The sequence below is a fragment of the Anolis sagrei genome, chromosome X, assembly GCF_037176765.1.
Source record: "Anolis sagrei isolate rAnoSag1 chromosome X, rAnoSag1.mat, whole genome shotgun sequence".
Lineage (NCBI taxonomy): Eukaryota > Metazoa > Chordata > Lepidosauria > Squamata > Dactyloidae > Anolis > Anolis sagrei.
Window position 1 is genome coordinate 1,237,412 of NC_090034.1, and position 20,695 is coordinate 1,258,106.

The window sequence follows — 20,695 nt, forward strand, 5'->3', positions numbered from 1 at the left end:
TCACCCTAATCCTGACAAGTAGGCATTTCTTCATTTGTTTCCCTGTTGCCCGCCTTCCTTCCCCCTCACTGGCTGAGCGGCCAAAGCAGGGCTCAGGCCGCCATTGGCTCTCCTGCTGGCTCTGAGGATGCCCATCATAGATGTGGGTGAAATGTCAGGAGAGAATGCTTCTGGAACAGAGCCAGGAAGCCTGGAAAACTCACAGCAACCAACCGGCCAAAACCAACCTCAAACTTCATCTTTGAACTCCATATCCCAAGACTATGGGGCTAGCCGAAAAATGATGATTCAAAGGACTAAAACAATAACTCTGATCTGGCTTGAGGGCTTACGCTACCGATGGGTCGTTTGGCAAACACTGGTCACTCTAATCCTGACAACTAGGCATTTCTTCATTTGTTTCCCTGTTACCTGCCTCCCTTCCTCCTCATTGGCTGAGCGGCCAAAGCAGGGCTCAGGCCGCCATTGTCTCTCCTGCTGGCTCTGAGGATGCCCATCATAGATGTGGGTGAAATGTCAGGAGAGAATGCTTCTGGAACAGAGCCAGGAAGACCAGAAAACTCACAGCAACCCAACCGGCCAAAACCAACCTCAAACTTCATCTATGAACTCCATATCCCAAGACGATGGGGCTAGCCAAAAAATGATGATTCAAAGCACTAAAACAATAACTCTGATCTGGCTTGAGGGCTTACGCTACCGTTGGGTTGTTTGGCAAACACTGGTCACCCTAATCCTGACAACTAGGCATTTCTTCATTTGTTTCCCTGTTGCCTGCCTTCCTTCCACCTCATTGACTGAGCGGCCAAAGCAGGGCTCAAGCCGCCATTGGCTCTCCTGCTGGCTCTGAGGATGCCCATCATAGATGGGGGTGAAATATCAGGAGAGAATGCTTCTGGAACAGAGCCGGGCAGCCCGGAAAACTCACAGCAACCCAACCGGCCAAAACCAACCTCAAACTTCATCTATGAACTCCATATCCCAAGACGAAAAATGATGATTCAAAGGACTAAAACAATAACTCTCATCTGACTTGAGGGCTTAAGCTACTAGGCCTGGGCGGTTTCGTTCATTAATTTTGTAATTCGTTAAATATTCGTTATTTTTAACAATTACAAAACGATTACAAAACATATTTTCAAACCCGGAAGTGTTTTTAAATATCGAAACGGCATCCTCCATCTTTTTTACGGGCTTCCGCCTGTTTCGGAAATGACGTTTCAGGGATGGAGGATGCTGGGTGCACCGTGGCTGATTGTGATTGGGTGGGCTGCCCTTTAAAAGCGGCTCCGCGTGGCCGCATTGCTCATTACTGGGGAAGGCGAGGAGACGGGAGGTTCGGGAGGGAGGCTTGGCTTGCATTCATTCATTGCTTGCATTCATTCACTGCTTGCATTCATTCATTCCCTGGGCTGGGAGCAGCGGGGAGGCTTTGCCTTTGCCCTGTTTTCGCCCTATTTTTCCATTTTCAAATATTTCTGAAAAATATCTTTCTTTTATTCTTCAAAAAATTCAAAAAATATTCTAAAAAAAGAAAAGACCCTTGTGTGCCTGTGTGTGTGAGTTTGTCCCTGTCCTGTGGCTGTGTTCGCTCCACAACAGGGCAAGCATTGTTAATTTTCCATTTTAAAATATTTCTGAAAAATATCTTTCTTTTATTCTTCAAAAAATTCAAAAAATATTCTAAAAACGAAATTTACGAAATTAACGAAATTTCGTAAATACTGAACTTTTTCAAAGGAAAATTTTGTAATTATTTTAAATATCGAAACGCAACCCCCCCCCCCAAATACAAATTGATTTTAGAAACAAATTTTTGCGTTGTTACCCAGGCCTATAAGCTACCGTTGAGTCATTTGAAAAACACTGGTCACCCTAATCCTGACAACTAGGCATTTCTTCATTTGTTTCCCTGTTGCCTGCCTCCCTTCCACCTCATTGGCTGAGCGGCCAAAGCAGGGCTCAGGCCGCCATTGGCTCTCCTGTTGCCTCTGAGGATGCCCATCATAGATGTGGGTGAAATGTCAGGAGAGAATGCTTCTAGAACAGAGCCAGGAAGCCTGGAAAACTCACAGCAACCCAACCGGCCAAAACCAACCTCAACCTTCATCTATGAACTCCATATCCCAAGACTATGGGGCTAGACGAAAAATGATGACTCAAAGGACTAAAACCATAACTCTGATCTGGCTTGAGGGCTTAAGCTACCGTTGGGTCGTTTGGCAAACACTGGGTCACCCTAATCCTGACAAGTAGGCATTTCTTCATTGGTTTCCCTGTAGCCTGTCTCCCTTCCCCCTCATTGGCTGAGCGGCCAAAACAGGGCTCAAGCCGCCATTGGCTCTCCTGCTGGCTCTGAGGATGCCCATCATAGATGTGGGTGAAATGTCAGGAGAGAATGCTTCTGGAACAGAGCCAGGCAGGCCAGAAAACTCACAGCAACCCAATGCAAACCCTTTCACTTCAGCACAGCTCACCGATTAAAGGGTATCCAAATGGAAGCACTCAGCAGAGTTTAGATGTAATTAAGATTGAATTGATTTTATATTCAATTCATGTAAACACTGCTCTCTCCAACTCTTGCAAATCTATAAAGGAGCACAAAAATCACCAGCTCGATTTTTCAAAAGGATGTATAGTTCAGGCACAGGGCTGCTTTGCCCTTTCTCCGCGTATGACACAAAGGACGCCTCAATGTGAAGCTCCACGGCATTGGCTCGTTCGGGAAACGATCGAAGGAAGCGTAAACACTGACCATTTTTCAAGGCTCCTTCTACTTTCTGTCTTCTCCGTGAATTAATTAAACTCATTAGTTTGACAAGCAGAAAAACCCATTCCATCTAAACGCCATGTTTCCTACCCTTCGCCTGAAGTTGAGCTACAGCTTTATTAAAACAGATCTAGCAAAAGGCACTTCCGATCATGAGTATCTTTAAACTAGAGATTCCGCGCTTGGGTGCTGATGGGGGAATTTCAGGCAGAGGAAGTTCCACGAGAATGAACAAAATCATAACAGTAAATAAAGAACAACACTCAAAAACAAGGGAACTCCAGACAAAAAACAACCAGGGACAACTAATCACCTGTCAACAAAGGATTCCCCCAGGCAGTAAGAAACCAGACCTTGAAAAGTGCAAAGGCATTAAATGCTAATCAAGATGGCCCATTGATACATTCACACCTACCTTTCTCCCACCCAGACAAGAAACAATCAGAGACAGCTAATCACTTCTCAACAAAGGATTCCCCCAGGCAATAAGAAGCCAGATCTTGAAAAGTGCAAGGGCATTAAATACTAATCAAGGTGGCCCATTGCCACATTCACACCTACCTTTCTCCCACCCAGACAAGAAACAATTGAGGGCTACAAAGGATTCCTCCAGGCAGTAAAAAGCCACACCTTGAAAACTGCAAGGGCATTACATGCTAATCAAGGTGGCCCATTGCTACATTCACACCTACCTCGAACACGCCAGAGTTCTTTCTCCCACTCAGACAAGAAACAATCAGGGACAACTAATAACCTTTCAACAAAGGATTCCTCCAGGCAGTAAGAAGCCAGATTTTGAAAAGTGCAAGGGCATTAAATACTAATCAAGGTGGCCCATTGCTACATTCACACCTACCTTTCTCCCACCCAGACAAGAAACAATCGGGGACAGATAATCACTTCTCGACAAAGGATTCCCCCAGGCAGTAAGAAGCCAGACCTTGAAAAGTGCAAGGGCATTAAATGCTAATCAAGGTGGCCCATTGCTACATTCACACCTACCTTTTTCCCAACCACACAAGAAACAATCGGGGACAGCTAATCACCTCTCGACAAAAGATTCCCCCAGGCAGTAAGAAGCCAGATTTTGAAAAGTGCAAGGGTATTAAATGCTAATCAAGGTGGCCCATTACTGCATTCACACTTACCTTTCTCCCACCCAGACAAGAAACAATTGGAGACAGCTAATCACTTCTCGACAAAGGATTCCCCCAGGCAGTAAGAAGCCACACCTTGAAAACTGCAAAGGCATTAAATGCTAATCAAGATGGTTCATTGCTACATTCACACCTACCTCAAAAACACCAGAGGTCTTTCTCCCATCCAGACTAGAAACAATCCGAGACAGATAATAACCTCTCAACAAAGGATTCCCCCAGGCAGTAAGAAACTACACCTAGAAAACTGCTTGGGCATTAAATGCTAATCAAGGTGGCCCATTGCTATATTCACACCTACCTTTCTTCCGCCCAGACAAGAAACAATCGGAGACAGCTAATCACGTCTCGACAAAGGATTCCCCCAGGCAGTAAGAAGCCAGACCTTAAAAACTGCAAGGGCATTAAATGCTAATCAAGGTGGCCCGTTGGTACATTCATACCTACCTCAAAAATACCAGAGGTCTTTCTCCCATCCAGACTAGAAACAATCCGAGACAGATAATAACCTCTCAACAAAGGATTCCCCCAGGCAGTAAGAAACTACACCTAGAAAACTGCTTGGGCATTAAATGCTAATCAAGGTGGCCCATTGCTATATTCACACCTACCTTTCTTCCGCCCAGACAAGAAACAATCGGAGACAGCTAATCACGTCTCGACAAAGGATTCCCCCAGGCAGTAAGAAGCCAGACCTTAAAAACTGCTTGGGCATTAAATGCTAATCAAGGTGGCCCGTTGGTACATTCATACCTACCTCAAAAATACCAGAGGTCTTTCTCCCATCCAGACTAGAAACAATCCGAGACAGATAATAACCTCTCAACAAAGGATTCCCCCAGGCAGTAAGAAACTACACCTAGAAAACTGCTTGGGCATTAAATGCTAATCAAGGTGGCCCATTGCTATATTCACACCTACCTTTCTTCCGCCCAGACAAGAAACAATCGGAGACAGCTAATCACGTCTCGACAAAGGATTCCCCCAGGCAGTAAGAAGCCAGACCTTAAAAACTGCTTGGGCATTAAATGCTAATCAAGGTGGCCCGTTGGTACATTCATACCTACCTCAAAAATACCAGAGGTCTTTCTCCCATCCAGACTAGAAACAATCCGAGACAGATAATAACCTCTCAACAAAGGATTCCCCCAGGCAGTAAGAAACTACACCTAGAAAACTGCTTGGGCATTAAATGCTAATCAAGGTGGCCCATTGCTACATTCACACCTACCTTTCTCCCACCCAGATAAGAAACAATCGGAGACAGATAATCACTTCTCGACAAAGGATTCCCTCTGGCAGTAAGAAGCCAGACCTTGAAAAGTGCAAGGGCATTAAACGCTAATCAAGGTGGCCCATTGGTACATTCACACCTACTTCAAACACACCAGAGGTCTTTCTCCCACCCAGACAAGAAACAATCCGAGACAGATAAAAACCTTTCAACAAAGGATTCCTCCAGGCAGTAAGAAGCGAGACCTTGAAAAGTGCAAGAGCATTAATCACTAATCAAGGTGGTCCATTGCTACATTCACACCTACCTTAAACACACCAGAGGTCTTTCTTCCACCCAGACAAGAAACAATCCAAGACAGATAAAAACCTTTCAACAAAGGATTCCTCCAGGCAGTAAGAAGCGAGACCTTGAAAAGTGCAAGAGCATTAATCACTAATCAAGGTGGTCCATTGCTACATTCACACCTACCTTAAACACACCAGAGGTCTTTCTTCCACCCAGACAAGAAACAATCCAAGACAGATAAAAACCTCTCAACAAGGTGGCCCATTGCTACATTCACATGAAATGGAGCCATGGCTTCAAACTACAAGAGTGGAGATTCCATTTGAACACGAGGAAGAACTTCCTGGCTGTGAGAGCTGTTCAGCAGTGGAACTCTCTGCCCCGGAGGGAGTGTGGTGGAGGCTCCTTCTTTGGAGGTTTTGAAACAGAGTCTGGATGGCCATCTGTCAGGGGTGCTTTGAATGCAATATTCCTGCTTCTTGGCAGAATGGGGGTGGACTGGAGGATGGCCCAGGAGGTCTCTAGGATTCTATGATTCTACTAGCGGTCCCCTGCCACGCGTTGCTGTGGCCCAGTCTGTTGATCTGGAAAATAAAATAATTAGAAATTGTTGGTTTCCTCTCACCCAACCTTTTTAACTTGTATGCAGAACACATCATGCGAGGATGTGCGGGGCTGGATGAATGCAAAGCTGGGGTGAAAATGGCTGGAAGAAACATGAACAACCTCAGATATGCAGATGACACCACTCTGATGGCCGAAAGCGAGGAGGAGCCGAGGAGCCTTCTCATCAAGGTGAAAGAAGAAAGCGCAAAAGCCGGGCTGCAGCTAAACGTCAAAAAAACCAAGATTATGGCAACAAGAATGATTGACAACTGGGAAATAGAGGGAGAAAACGTGGAGGCCGTGACAGGGTTTGTATTTCTAGGTGCAAAGATTACTGCAGACGCAGACTGTGGCCAGAAAATCAGAAGACGCGTCCTTCTTGGGAGGAGAGCAATGTCCAGTCTCGATAAAAGAGTGAAGAGTAGAGACATCAGACTGGCAACCAAGATCCATTGCCTAATCCAAGCCATGGTCTTCCCTGTAGTCACCTACGGAGGTGAGAGCTGGACCTTCGGGAAGGCTGAGCGAAGGAAGAGAGAGGCTTTTGAGCTGTGGTGTTGGAGGAAAGTGCTGAGAGTGCCTTGGACTGCGAGAAGATCCAACCAGTCCATCCTCCAGGAAATAAAGCCCGGCTGCTCATTGGAGGGAAGGAGACGAGAGACAAAGTTGAAGTACTTTGGCCACATCAGGAGGAGACAGGAAAGCCTAGAGAAGACAATTATGCTGGGGAAAGTGGAAGGCAAAAGGAAGAGGGGCCGACCAAGGGCAAGATGGATGGATGGCATCCTTGAAGTGACTGGACTGACCTTGAGGGAGCTGGGGGTGGTAACGGCCGACAGGGAGCTCTGGCGTGGGCTGGTCCATGAGGTCACGAAGAGTCGGAGACGACTGAACGAATGAACAACAACAACAATATATGTGATTCCTTTCTGCTTGTGAGTAAACAGTATTTCTTGCTGTTTCTTTGTCAGTGTTGATGTGGAGAGTGTCTGGTTTGCCTCCTCTGGAACAGGCAATATATCCTTGTCCTTCTTTAGGGGTCCCTTTCAAATCTATGATACTGCAGCTGTCATATACATGTGTGTGTGTGTGTGTGTGTGTGTGTGTGTTAGTGTGTGTGAATGGCCGGATGGCCCTTTGTCAGGAGGGCTTTGATTATGTTTTCTTGCCCTGGTGAAGGGAGTTGGACTGGATGGCCTTAGGGCAGCATTTCTGAACCTGGAAAGTCGAGACCCGGGGGTTCACCAGAGGGGTGTCAGAAGGGTCACCCAAGACCACCAGAAAACACAGTATTTTCTGTTGGCCATGGAGGTTCTGTGTGGGAAGTTTGGCCCAATTCCATCATTGGTGGGATTCGGAATGCTCTTTTATTGCAGGTGAACTATACATCCTAGTAAGTACAACTCCTAAATGTCAAGGTCTATTTCCCCAAAACTCCACCGGTGTTCACATTTGGACATATTGAGTATTCCCCTCAAGTTTGATCCAGATCCATCATTGTTTGAGTCCACAGTGTTCTCTGGATGGAGGTGAACTACAACCCTAAACGGTTCTGGCCCAACTTATCTATCCGAACGTATCTCAGCCTATCAGCCCACCAGGACCCTAAGATCTTCTGGGGAGACCCTGCTCTCTATCCCGCCGGCTTCACAAGTGCGGCTGGCGGGAACGAGAGACAGGGCCTTCTCTGTGGTGGCCCCTCGGCTTTGGAACACCCTCCCTATAGAGGTACGATCAGCCTCCTCGCTGATGGTGTTTCGGAAGAGACTGAAGACATGGATGTTTAAACAAGCATTCGGTTAATCCGTTGCAACGAATTCTGATGACTAAAGGCTGGTAATCATGGACGACGAATTTTGGATTGCGATTTTAGTTACGAGATGCATGGGATTATTATTGGTGGCCCAATAATTTGTATTGTATATGTGTTTCATGTTTTAAATTGAATACTGTTTTTAATTGTTTTTAACTTTTTAGTTGTTGTAAACCGCAATGAGTCGCCGACTTAGGCTGAGATATTAGCGGTATACAAGCGCATAAATAAATAAATAAATAAATAAACTCCAAAACTCAAGGTCAATGCCCACCAAACCCTTCGAGTATTTTCTGTTGGTCATGAGAGTTCTGTGTGCCAAGTTTGGTTCAATTCTATTGTTGATGGAGTTCAGAATACTCTTGGATTGTAGGTGAACTATAAATCCCAGTAACTACAACTTGCATATGTCAAGGTCTGTTTTCCCCCAAGAGCGCCTCAAGAGCGCCCCTGGGCAAAACCAACTCTACCGCGACTACTTACTTTGCGTAATGGTTGAGCCGCCCCTGCATCCAATCATTGATGCCACTCCGCTTCACGATGGCTCAGTTGCTTTGGGTTCGAAACACTCTCCTTAGGGATGAGCAAGGCTCTCCAGCGTGGTTTCTTGTCCTCTTCTCCTTTGTGTTCTCCTCCCCACTGAAGAAGTACAAGAAGGAGGCGAGAAAAACACACCTTTCCCCAAAATCACTTTTTTGCTTTAGGTTCTTGTTGAAAATAGGCCGGCATTACAGGCAACTTAGCTCGGCTTGCGGACTGAAAATAAGAAGAGAAACGCTCGCTATTTTGGAGGCTGAATAGGGAAAGATACAATGGGATCGTTTTGGAGACAGCGCTGGAGAGTGATTGCCGCGTTATTGTGTCATTTGAAGGTATATTTATACATTTCCGGAGCAGCGGTGCAAAGCACAGAAGTGTAAGGAAGGCGAAGCGTCGCGCGACAAAGGATGCGATCGTTGGAGACGGATTGCAGGTAGACAGCGCCCAAGAAAAGGATGCCGCGAGAGCCATTTCTGCTCCAGGAGATGGATTCCTCACTGAATCACACGTTTATTTTGGGGCTCTTGTTTCGTATCATTTCAAGGAAATGAACTCCAAAGTCATACAAAGCTAAGCCAGCTCATCACTTTCCTCTATAGATATAATGCTTCGCTAAGTTGCTTCTCGAAGGAAGGAATAAATAGGTTTTAGAATTTTTCCTCCAGCTCAGAGAAAGTCTCGGAGCTCCACACCGTTTGTGTTGTCCAAGGCTTTCATGGCCAGAATCACTGAGTTGCTGTGGGTTTTCCAGGCTGCATAGCCATGTTCCAGAAGCATTCTCTCCTGACATTTCACCCACATCTATGACAGGCATCTTCAGAGGTTGTGAGGTTGGTTGGAAACTAGGCAAGTGGAATATATAGCTTATCTATCCAAATGCATGTCTGGCGGGGACGAGAGACAAGGCCTTCTTTGTGGTGGCCTCTTATAGAATCCTAGAATCAAAGAGTTGGAAGAGACTTCATGGGCCATCCAGTCCAACCCCATTCTGCCAAGAAGCAGGAATATTGCATTCAAATCACCCCTGACAGATGGCCATCCAGCCTCTGTTTCAAAGCTTCCAAAGAAGGAGCCTCCACCAGACTCCGGGGCAGAGAGTTCCACTGCTGAATGGCTTATAAGGATGTGCTGGAACGACCAAGTAGTAGAGAGAAGATTTTAAATAATTTGAATTTATCAGACAGGGCAAGATATAGAAATAATTCCCTCTCCACTTCTTCACCAATTATAAGGAACCTGGGGGAAATTATACCAGCTGATTGCCATCAATAATAACTAACGTAGCAGGGAAAGGAACAGGGGATTTTAAAATAGTGAAAGAGGCAACTGGGAGATCTTGAAACTGTTTCTTCAATTGTTTTCACTGCCACCTTTTTGTTTGGTATTCAGACTGAGTTGTATGTGGAGAGTAAACTTAGTAACACCCTTTTGTGTTACAGTAATGCTTGTTTTCTTTAGAGGGTTTAAATCACAATGACGTTCACACCGAGGCTGTTATAAAGTGTTAACAATAACAAAACGTTTATTTAACAGGCTTAAACTTCTTCTGGTACAAATGCGTAGTGGTTTCAGTAAGTTACTGGTACATAAGCTTCTGGTTACTTTTGATGTACAATTCTTAGATGGGTTCTGGGTTCAAATCTTGTTGTTATTTATTTGTCGTGTCAGAACAACCAGTCAAATTATATTATATTTCTAACAGAAACAAAGCAAACAAGCAGATTACAGAATTTGTGAGTATGAGAGTTGATTAAATGTCCTTTGACCAGTATCTGGCCACTTGGAGTGCCTCTGGGGTTGCCGCAAGAAGGTCCTCCCTTGTGCATGTGGCAGGGCTCAGGGTGCATTGCAGCAGGTGGTCAGTGGTTTGCTCCTCTCCGCACTCGCATGCCGAGGATTCCACTTTGTAGCCCCATTTCTGAAGGTTGGCTCTGCATCTCGTGGTGCCAGAGCGCAGTCTGTTCAGTGCCTTCCAGGTCGCCCAGTCCTCTGTGTGCCCAGGGGGGAGTCTCTCATTGGGTATCAGCCATTGGTTGAGGTTCTGGGTTTGGGCCTGCCACTTTTGGACTCTCGCTTGCTGAGGTGTTCCAGTGAGTGTCTCTGTAGATCTTAGAAAACTATTTCTAGATTTAAGTCGTTGACGTGCTGGCTGATACCCAAACAAGGGATGAGCTGGAGATGTCTCTGCCAATCTTGTTGTTAACAAAACAAAAATTATCAGCAATAAATTTCCTGAGATAATCTCCTGTTTTGTTAATCTTGTTGTTAACAAAACAGGAGATTATCTCAGGAAATTAATTGCTGATAATAATTCCAAACAAAATTCCCCCTTTCTGGAACCTAGCCAATAGCCTTTGGCCAAGCCTTCCTCAGGGACAAAGGACAGACCACAAACAAGGTCTTATTCCACTATTTGTATTCCTAGCTAATTTCTCTAGCTCTTGAATACCACAAAAGATTAACCCAGCTCTCCTATCTAACACCAACCAACTGTTATCACCAACTAAAAAACTTCCCCAATGGACAATTTCCAACTGCCATCTCAAGCCTCAGTTCAAAAGGTACATTTTTTCTTTTTGAATGCTAGGCTCTGCCCCTTATTTTCTAACCAATCCTGGCTGTCTAATCTCTGCTTCCTGGATTAGGACACGCCCCCTCTAGAAAACCCTTAACTAAGATGGTGTCTCCTTGTTTCGCTATCCTAAGATGGCCGCCAGGGCTTTGCCAGGCCCACATTCTAGCTGCTTAAGGTAAGGAGTTCTTTACACCCCTCGGCTGTGGAACTCCCTGCTTAGTAGGGCTGGGCGGTTTCGTTCGTTAATTTCGTAATTCGTTAATAATTCGTTATTTTTCTTGAATACGAAGCGATAACAAACCATCCAGGAGCAACTAAAAAACGAAACGTATTTTTAAAGCTATTTTGTAATTGTTTTGTAATTGTTTCGTTATTATTTCAGCTCCCGAGCAGGGGCAAGGAGAAGGGAAGGCAGGCGAGAGAGAGAGACTGAGCGAGCAAGCTCCCTTCCCGGCCTGGCTTCCTCCCCTCGCTCCCCTGGCTCCCCCCGCCCCCTTCTTCCCCCTTTTCCCGGCTCACCTGGGCATGCACACCCCACACATGCTCGGCCGGCGCAGGGGTGGTCCGGCGTGCCCGCTCGGCGGGGTCCTGGTATCCGCTGCCCTGGGAAAGACCCCCGCAAGGCCGACGACGCTCCGGTTGCTGTCTCCCCCGATCGCCTCCCCCGCCAGTGGGTGGGAGGGAGGGAGAGGGAGGGAGGGATAGAGAGGGGGCGGACTAAAACTATTATTAAACACTATTATTATTAAAACTATTATTTAAAACTAATATTTTCATGTTGCGCAACCGTGTCCGCCATTTTAACGAATTGATTCGTTAATAATAACGAAATTTCGTAAATACCGAACTTTTTTAAGGGAAAATTTTGTAATTATTTTAAATATCGAAACAAAAACAAAAAAACAACCCCAAATACAAATCGATTTTAGAAACAAATTTTTGCGTTGTTACCCAGGCCTACTGCCTAGGGATATTAGGCCGTTCAAAAAAGAGTGAAAACCTGGTTCTTTGAGCAAGCGTTTGGAACTTCAGCATGACTTGAAAACTCAAATTGGAATATGAACTAGGAATGGCTAAAATGATTGGACGGTTGAGGAATTGAACAAGAAGATATAGTTTTAATAATTTTTATTATTTATTGCTTTAATGGTTTCTAAATGTATTGTGATGTGAATTTCTTTGCATCTAATTGTTGCTGATTTGTACGCCGCCCTGAGTCGCCTTCAGACTGATACGGGCAGAATAGAAGTGACGTAAATATATGTATGTGTGTGCGTGTGTGTGTGTATGTGTATGGAATGATGTCCAGGGCAGGCAAATCTAAAGGCCAAGATAGCAAGCAGGCAGTGAATCCTTGCCAAAAAGGTTGGAAAAGCCACCCAAACATATCAAAAGGAGAGAAATCAGGACCTTGGAGAGCTCATAGAAACATAGAATCCTAGAATCCTAGAGTTGGAAGAGACCTCCTGGGCCATCCAGTCCAACCCCATTCTGCCAAGAAGCAGGAATGTTGCATTCAAATCACCCCTGACAGATGGCCATCCAGCCTCTGTTTAAAAGCTTCCAAAGAAGGAGCCTCCACCACACTCCCTCTGGGGCAGAGAGTTCCACTGCTGAACGGCTCTCACAGTCAGGAAGTTCTTCCTCATGTTCAGATGGAATCTCCTCTCTCGTAGTCTGAAGCCATTGTTCCATTGTGTCCTAGTCTCCAAGGTCACTCCCTCCTCCCTGTGGCTTCCTCTCACATATTTATACATGGCTCTCATCATATCTCCTCTCAGCCTTCTCTTCTTCAGGCTAAACATGGCCAGCTCCTTAAGCCACTCCTCATAGGGCTTGTTCTCCAGACCCTGGATCATTTTAGTCTCCCTCCTCTGGACACATTCCAGCTTTGAGTCAACATCTCTCTTGAGTTGTGGTGCCCAGAACTGGACACAATATTCCAGGTGTGGTCTAACCAAAGCAGAATAGAGCATGGGGAGCATGACTTCCTTAGATCTAGACACTAGGCTCCTCTTGATGCAGGCCAAAATCCCATTGGCTTTTTTTGCCGCCACATCACATTGGTGGCTCATGTTTGCCTTGCAGTTCACGAGGACTCCAAGATCGTTTTCACATGTCCTGCTCTCGAGCCAGGCCTCATCATCCCCCATTCTGTCTCTTTGCATTTTGTTTTTTTCTGCCTAAGTGGAGTCTCTTGCATTTGTCCCCGTTGAACTTCATTTTGTTAGTTTTGGCCCATCATCTCTCTAATCTGTCAAGATCGTTCTGAGTCCTGCTCCTGTCCTCTGGACTATTGGCTCTCCCTCCCAATTTGGTGTCGTCTGCAAACTTGATGACCCTGCCTTCTAGCCCTTCATCTCAGTCATGAATGAAGATCCTGATCAGGACCGGGCCCAGGACGGAACCCTGCTTGTGGCACTCCACTCGTCACTTCCTTCCAGGATGAAGAGGAGGAAGCCTTGGGGAGAATCATCCTCTGGGTTCGTCCATTGAACCAATTCCAGATCCACCTCACCGTAGTTTTGCCTCGCCCACATGGGACTAGTTTCCTTGCCAGAAGGTCATGGGGGACCTTGTCCAAGAAGGCCTTCCTGAAATCCAGACACGCTCCATCCACGGCGGCATTCCCCGCATCTACCCAGCTTGTAACTCTATCGAAAAAAGAGATCAGATTAGTCTGGCATGACTTTCTAAGTCGTTAAAGAGCACGTTCTAAGTATTATTTCTGTTTTTGATTTATTAAAATATTCCCATCCAAACCCAAGTAACGAAGGTGGAGGCATTACTTTTCATTCAACCCTCGTAGAATGGTTCCCTGCTCCTGTCCTCTGTAGTCTTGGCTCTCCCTCCCAATTGGGTGTCGTCAAGAATAGGGCTCCACAGTCACCTACGGACCCACTCCCAGGATACTACACTTGGAGGACCATCATCTGGAATATTGTGTCCAATTCTGGGCGCCACCATTCAAGAGAGATATTGACAAGCTGGAATGTGTCCAGAGAAAGAGGGCTACTCAAATGATCAAGGGTCAAGAGAACAAGCCCTATGAGGAGCGGCTTAGGGAACTGGGCATGTTTAGCCTGAAGAAGAGAAGGCTGAGAGGAGATATGATGAGGGCCATGTATAAATATGTGAGAGGAAGCCACAGGAAGGACGGAGCAGATCAAGGGTCTGGAGAACAAGCCCTGTGAGGAGCGGCTGAAGGAGCTGGGCATGTTTAGCCTGCAGAAGAGAAGGCTGAGAGGAGACATGATGATGGCCATGTATAAATATGTGAGAGGAAGCCACAGGGAGGAGGGAGCGAACTTGATTTCTGCTTCCCTGGAGACTAGGGATGCAAGGGAGCCATGGCTTCAAACTACAAGAGAGGAGATTCCACCTGAACATGAGGAAGAACTTCCTGACTGTGAGAGCCGTTCAGCAGTGGAACTCTCTGCCCCAGAGTGTGGTGGAGGCTCCTTCTTTGGAAGCTTTTGAACAGAGGCTGGATGGCCATCTGTCAGGGGTGATTTGAATGCAGTATTCCTGCTTCTTGGCAGAATGGGGTTGGACTGGATGATGGCCCACCAGGTCTCTTCCAACTCTAGGATTCTAGGATTCTAAGTTTCATAGAGAAATTCCTATGGAGTGATGCTTCCACTTGAGATGGTATAGATCAGGGGTCCTCAAAGTACAGCCCGCGGACCACTTCCAGCCCGCCAAGGGCACTTATCTGGCCCACGGAGGAGGAGCACGCCCCCCCCACACACAGTGCCCCTCCCTGTGAGAGCCGTTCAGCAGTGGAACTCTCTGCCCCGGAGGGAGTGTGGTGGAGGCTCCTTCTTTGGAAGCTTTTAAGCAGAGGCTGGATGGCCATCTGTCAGGGGTGATTTGAATGCAATATTCCTGCTTCTTGGCAGAATGGGGTTGGACTGGAGGATGGCCCAGGAGGTCTCTTCCAACTCTTGGATTCTAGGATTCTATGTTCAGCAGTGGAACTCTCTGCCCCGGAGGGAGTGTGGTGGAGGCTCCTTCTTTGGAAGCTTTTAAGCAGAGGCTGGATGGCCATCTGTCAGGGGTGATTTGAATGCAATATTCCTGCTTCTTGGCAGAATGGGGTGGGACTGGATGGCCCGGAGGTCTCTTCCAACTCTTGGATTCTATGATTCTATGTTCAGCAGTGGAACTCTCTGCCCCGGAGGGAGTGTGGTGGAGGCTCCTTCTTTGGAAGCTTTGAAACAGAGGCTGGATGGTCATCTGTCAGGGGTGATTTGAATGCAATGGAGGTGGACTGGATGATGGCCCAGGAGGTCTCTTCCAACTCTAGGATTCTATGATTCTATGATTCTATGATCCTCGGACTACGAGGGATCGCCTAAGATGCAAATTAGATGTTTAGTCCAGTGTATTGCAGATAGCTTGCAACATAAAAATCTGTTTGCACTCTTCTTTCTCCTCCAGCCCTGAAGAAAAAAATACCCACAAAGCTCATTTTGAGAGTTCTTGTTCAGGATGAATCAGACTAACCTTGAATCCCACCAAAAAAAAGTCTCTTAGGTGTTGTTGTTTTTTTTTTAAAGATTACCATATGCTGTACGTTAAATAAAATATTATTTTCCCATCTGTTTGGCTGGTGTTTGTGAGATGACTTGTGGCAGAACACGCCATGCCTTGCAAACTTAAACAGAGGAATATAGAGAGATTTCAGGAGAAGGTGAAGGAGAGGCTCAAGCAAGTGTTTGGGTTTCAAGGGGGAAAGAGAGAGAGGGGTTATAAAATCGGCAAATATATTGTAGTCATTGCTATTAAAATGACAGTTTGGGAAGATTAAAGACTCAAGCAACAAACAGGATCATTTCCCAAGAGAGAATCATAGAATCATAGAATCCAAGAGTTGGAAGAGACCTCATGGGCCATCCAGTCCAACCCCATTCTGCCAAGAAGCAGGAATATTGCATTCAAATCACCCCTGACAGATGGCCATCCAGCCTCTGTTTAAAAGCTTCCAAAGAAGGAGCCTCCACCACACTCCCTCCGGGGCAGAGAGTTCCACTGCTGAACGGCTCTCACAGTCAGGAAGTTCTTCCTCATGCTCAGATGGAATCTCCTCTCTTGTAGTTTGAAGCCATTGTTCCATTGCGTCCTAGTCTCTCTCCAGGGAAGCAGAAAGGAAGCTCGCTCCCTCCTCCTCCCTGTGGCTTCCTCTCACATATTTATACATGGCTATCATATCTCCTCTCAGCCTTCTCTTCTCCAGGCTAAACATGCCCAGCTCCTTAAGCCGCTCCTCATAGGGCTTGTTCTCCAGACCCTTGATCTGCTCCCTCCTCCCTGTGGCTTCCTCTCACATATTTATACATGGCTATCATATCTCCTCTCAGCCTTCTCTTCTTCAGGCTAAACATGCCCAGCTCCTTAAGCCGCTCCTCATAGGGCTTGTTCTCCAGACCCTTGATCTGCTCCCTCCTCCCTGTGGCTTCCTCTCACATATTTATACATGGCTATCATATCTCTTCTCAGCCTTCTCTTCTTCAGGCTAAACATGCCCAGCTCCTTAAGCCGCTCCTCATAGGGCTTGTTCTCCAGACCCTTGATCTGCCCCCTCCTCCCTGTGGCTTCCTCTCACATATTTATACATGGCTCTTATCATATCTCCTCTCAGCCTTCTCTTCTTCAGGCTAAACATGCCCTGCTCCTTAAGCCGCTCCTCATAGGGCTTGTTCTCCAGACCCTTGATCATTTGAGTCGCCCTCTTCCTCTGGACACATTCCAGCTTAGAGTCCATATCTCTCTTGAATGGTGGTGCCCAGAATTGGACACAATATTCCAGGAAAAGTGGTCTAACCAAAGTGGAATAGAGCATGGGGAGCATGACTTCCCTAGATCTAGACACGTTAGAAAATGCAATAATGAATTCTTCTATACCGTGAAATGTCTGGGTTGGTGTGAATTTTTTGGGCTGCATGGCCATGTTCGGGAAGCACTCTCTCCTGATGTTTCACCCACATCTGACAGGCAGCCTCAGAGGTTGTGATAGTAATCATCATCATCATCATCATCATCATCATCATCATCATGCTGATGTTATTCATTGCCCACCTATCCTTGTGAATAATAATGTTTTTCTTTGCCTGCCTATCCTTATTTATAGAATTTTTTTTAATATGTATCTTTTATAGAAATACATTTGAATATGTGTATTTATGGAATTTTGGCAATCTTTATATTTTTTGATATACATTATTATTATTATTATTATTATTATTATTATTATTATTATTTACGTGCAAATTTGACACAGAAAAAAGCGCCCCTGTATATTATTTTCTGCACACAAAACAGTATTTTCTACGTGGAAAATAATATTTCAACACATAGCTTATTGGGCTGATGTGAGTTTTCTGGGCTGCCTGGCCATGTTCGGGAAGCATTCTCTCCTGACGTTTCACACATATCTGACAGGCATCCTTAGAGGTTGTGAGGTATATTATTTTCTGCACACAAAACAGTATTTTCTGCTTGGAAAATAATATTTCAACACATATCTTATTGGAGTGCTGTGAGTTTTCTGGGCTGCCTGGCCATGTTTGAGAAGCATTCTCTCCTGACATTTCACCCACATCTGACAGGCATCCTCAGAGGTTGTGAGGTATATTATTATCTGCATACAAAACAGTATTTTCTGCGTGGAAAATAATATTTCAACACATAGCTTATTGGGTTGCTGTGAGTTTTCTGGGCTGCCTGGCCATGTTCGAGAAGCATTCTCTCCTGACATTTCACCCACATCTGACAGGCATCCTCAGAGGTTGTGAGGTATATTATTTTCTGCACACAAAACAGTATTTTCTGCGTGGAAAATAATATTTCAACACATAGCTTATTGGGCTGCTGTGAGTTTTCTGGGCCATGTTCGAGAAGCATTCTCTCCTGACGTTTCACCCACATCTATGATGGGCATCCTCAGAGGTTGTGAGGTCTGTTGGAAACTAGGCAAGTGGGGTTTATATACATCGCTGTGGAATAATGTCCAGAGTGGGAGAAAGAACTCTTGTCTGTTGGGGGCCATCACCATGCTGCCTTAAGTGACAATTTCTTTCCACCATTGTGTTGTCGAAGGCTTTCATGGCCGGAATCACTGGGTTGTTGTAGGTTTCTGGAACATGGCCAGACAGCCCCAAAAACTAACAGCAACCCAGTGATTCTGGCCATGTTTCCATCTGCCCTGACCAGAGGAGCGAATGGCTTTGTTCCAAAGGAGAAGAGCTTCCAGCTCCCATCTCATTTGAACTCTCTCTGTGGATGTTGTCGTAGCCATCCATGTAGACCTTCTCTTGGCAAGCGCTGTGTTGCTAGGGGAGATGCATCGCCTTTGTTGCTGTTGTTGTTTTCCCCCTGAATGCGGCTTGTTCACACTTATCTTTCCCCCCCAGCAAACCTCATTTATGGCAAGTTCTTTGAAGGCTTCCTAGTCATTTGTGCTTGAGACACAACTGCGGAGGCCGCCCAGACAATGGTGGGACTCCATCCAGCTCCCCAAACAAACCTCTTTCTCTTACTCCCTTTGCTTTTAATTTGGCTGTTTTGAACACACGCTTTGCACATTTCAGAGTGAGCTACATGCTAATTAGAAGCCCACAGTGAAGCGTTTGTCTTCTTGCTTCCAATTAATAACCTTGGCTAAACTCGATGCAGCTTGGATTGCTCTCGATTGTTCCGTTCCCGTTTGAAATGCAGACCTCTCCGAGCAACTGCGAGGCCAGAATGCATTTCTCCTCCAAGCGGAGAAGGGGTTCGGTTTTTGGAACATGCCCCCAATTCCTGAACATTTTTGGGAATTCCCAGTCTCTACTGGCCCATCTTCTTTGGACAAGGCATTGTGGACAAAGCCCAGGCAATTAAGTTGCTATCCACTTCCATTGCGTTTCCCTTTCCCACCATTTCCCACTCTCTCCTAGACCAAACTCTATATAAATCTATATAAATAAAAATGTAATGTCAAAACTCCCCCAAAAGAAAAATGCCTTACAGAGCATGTGCAAAAGCCCCTCTTCCCATTGCGCGAGAAGAATGAAGCACCAACCATTGTGAGGGAAGAGAAGCCTCGCCATGGAGTCCCTTTCCATGCAGGAAGGCAGAGTCCTTTTTCTTTTGGGGAAGGGAGGGATTGAGGAAAGGAAAGAGGGAAGGAGAAGGCCTGGCCCAACAGAGGGGTGGGGGCTTGTCAAGGCAAGCCCCTGCAGCAGCTGGAGCCACCACAGTGACTCCATGAGGCCCACGTGGCTACCAGGCAACTCTTCCCCCAAGACCAGAGGATTGCAAGGCAAGCCTGGCTGCAAGAGTGGCCGCACACACACACACACACACACACACACACAAACACACACCAGTCAGGTGAAGGGAGGATGCAAACCATGAGAAGGCCAGCAACTCTCCTACTTGGGCTCCACAGCCCCCCTTTCATCTCCGCCAAAAAAAACCCTTACAAACTGTGCCGGAGGAAGGAGGGGAAAGAAAGGGAAACGAGAGAAGAAAGGAAGAAAAGGATTGGTGAAGAGAAGAGAAGATTATGAATGGAAGGGAAGGTAGAAGGAAAGAAAGAGGAAGGAAGGGAAAGGAGGCAGGACGAGAGAGGAAAGGAAGGGAAGAGGCAGGGAAGGAACAAAGAAAGCAAGCAAGGGGGAAACTGGTGAAAGGAAGAGAAGGATAAAGAATCAGAGAGCCCTAGAGTTGGGAGACTCTGGTGGTCCATCCAGGCCAACCCCATTCTGTGAAGAAGCAGGAAAATCACATTCAAAGCACCCCAACAGATGGCCACCCAGCCTCTGTTTCATCAAAGAGGTTTTTTGGAGTGTTTTGGCCAGCATGAATATCACTGAAAACTAGCCTTGCAGCTTCAGTGGCTGCTTCTCATTACTTTATTTTCCACACCACCTTGCACCTTAACAGCCCGACTTCTACTAGCCAGCAGGAAACCTTTGGTGGGAGGACTTCCCTAGCCCAGATTGCTTCATGTCTGCAAATCCACTGTTTTCTGAGGGCCACAGCAACGCATGGCCGGGTACAGCTAGTCTTCTATATAAATAAAAGTGTAATGTTAGTTTGTGAGATTAACATAACTCAAAAACCACTGGGCGAATTGACATCAAATTTGGACACAAGACACCTCTCAGGCCAACGAGTGACCATCACTCATTAAAACACAGAAAAACACAGCAGAAAGGACTGAAAAAGCCAAAAAAGCAAAAAAGGTGCTACAGTGCATGCCAAAACGACCCCTCCCCAGCAAACAACACACATATAAGCATATCCACACTCTCTTCCGGACTACAGCTCCCAGCATCCTCTAGACCAGGCCCTTTACGAGAGGAGGAGGATCCAAATGCAGTGCTTCCAAGACGCAAGCTTTCTTCTCCTTGGATTTCTTTGAGAGCATCCCAATCCCTGCAGATTTCCCATTTCCTATTCCTGGACTGCAACTCCCAGCAATCCTCCAGGTAGATAGATTAGATAGGGATAGATAGGTAGGTAGATCAATCAGGAGGACTGCTGGGAGTTGCAGTCCAAGAATAGATAGAGAAGGAAGAAAGGGGAGAAAGAGGAAGGAAAGAAAAAGGCGCAAAGAAGGGAAGAAGAAGGGAAGGAAGGAGAGAAAGAAGAGAAAGAGGGAGGGAGGTTGGCTATAGCAATGCGTGGCAGGTACAGCTAGTAATAATAATAGTAATAATAA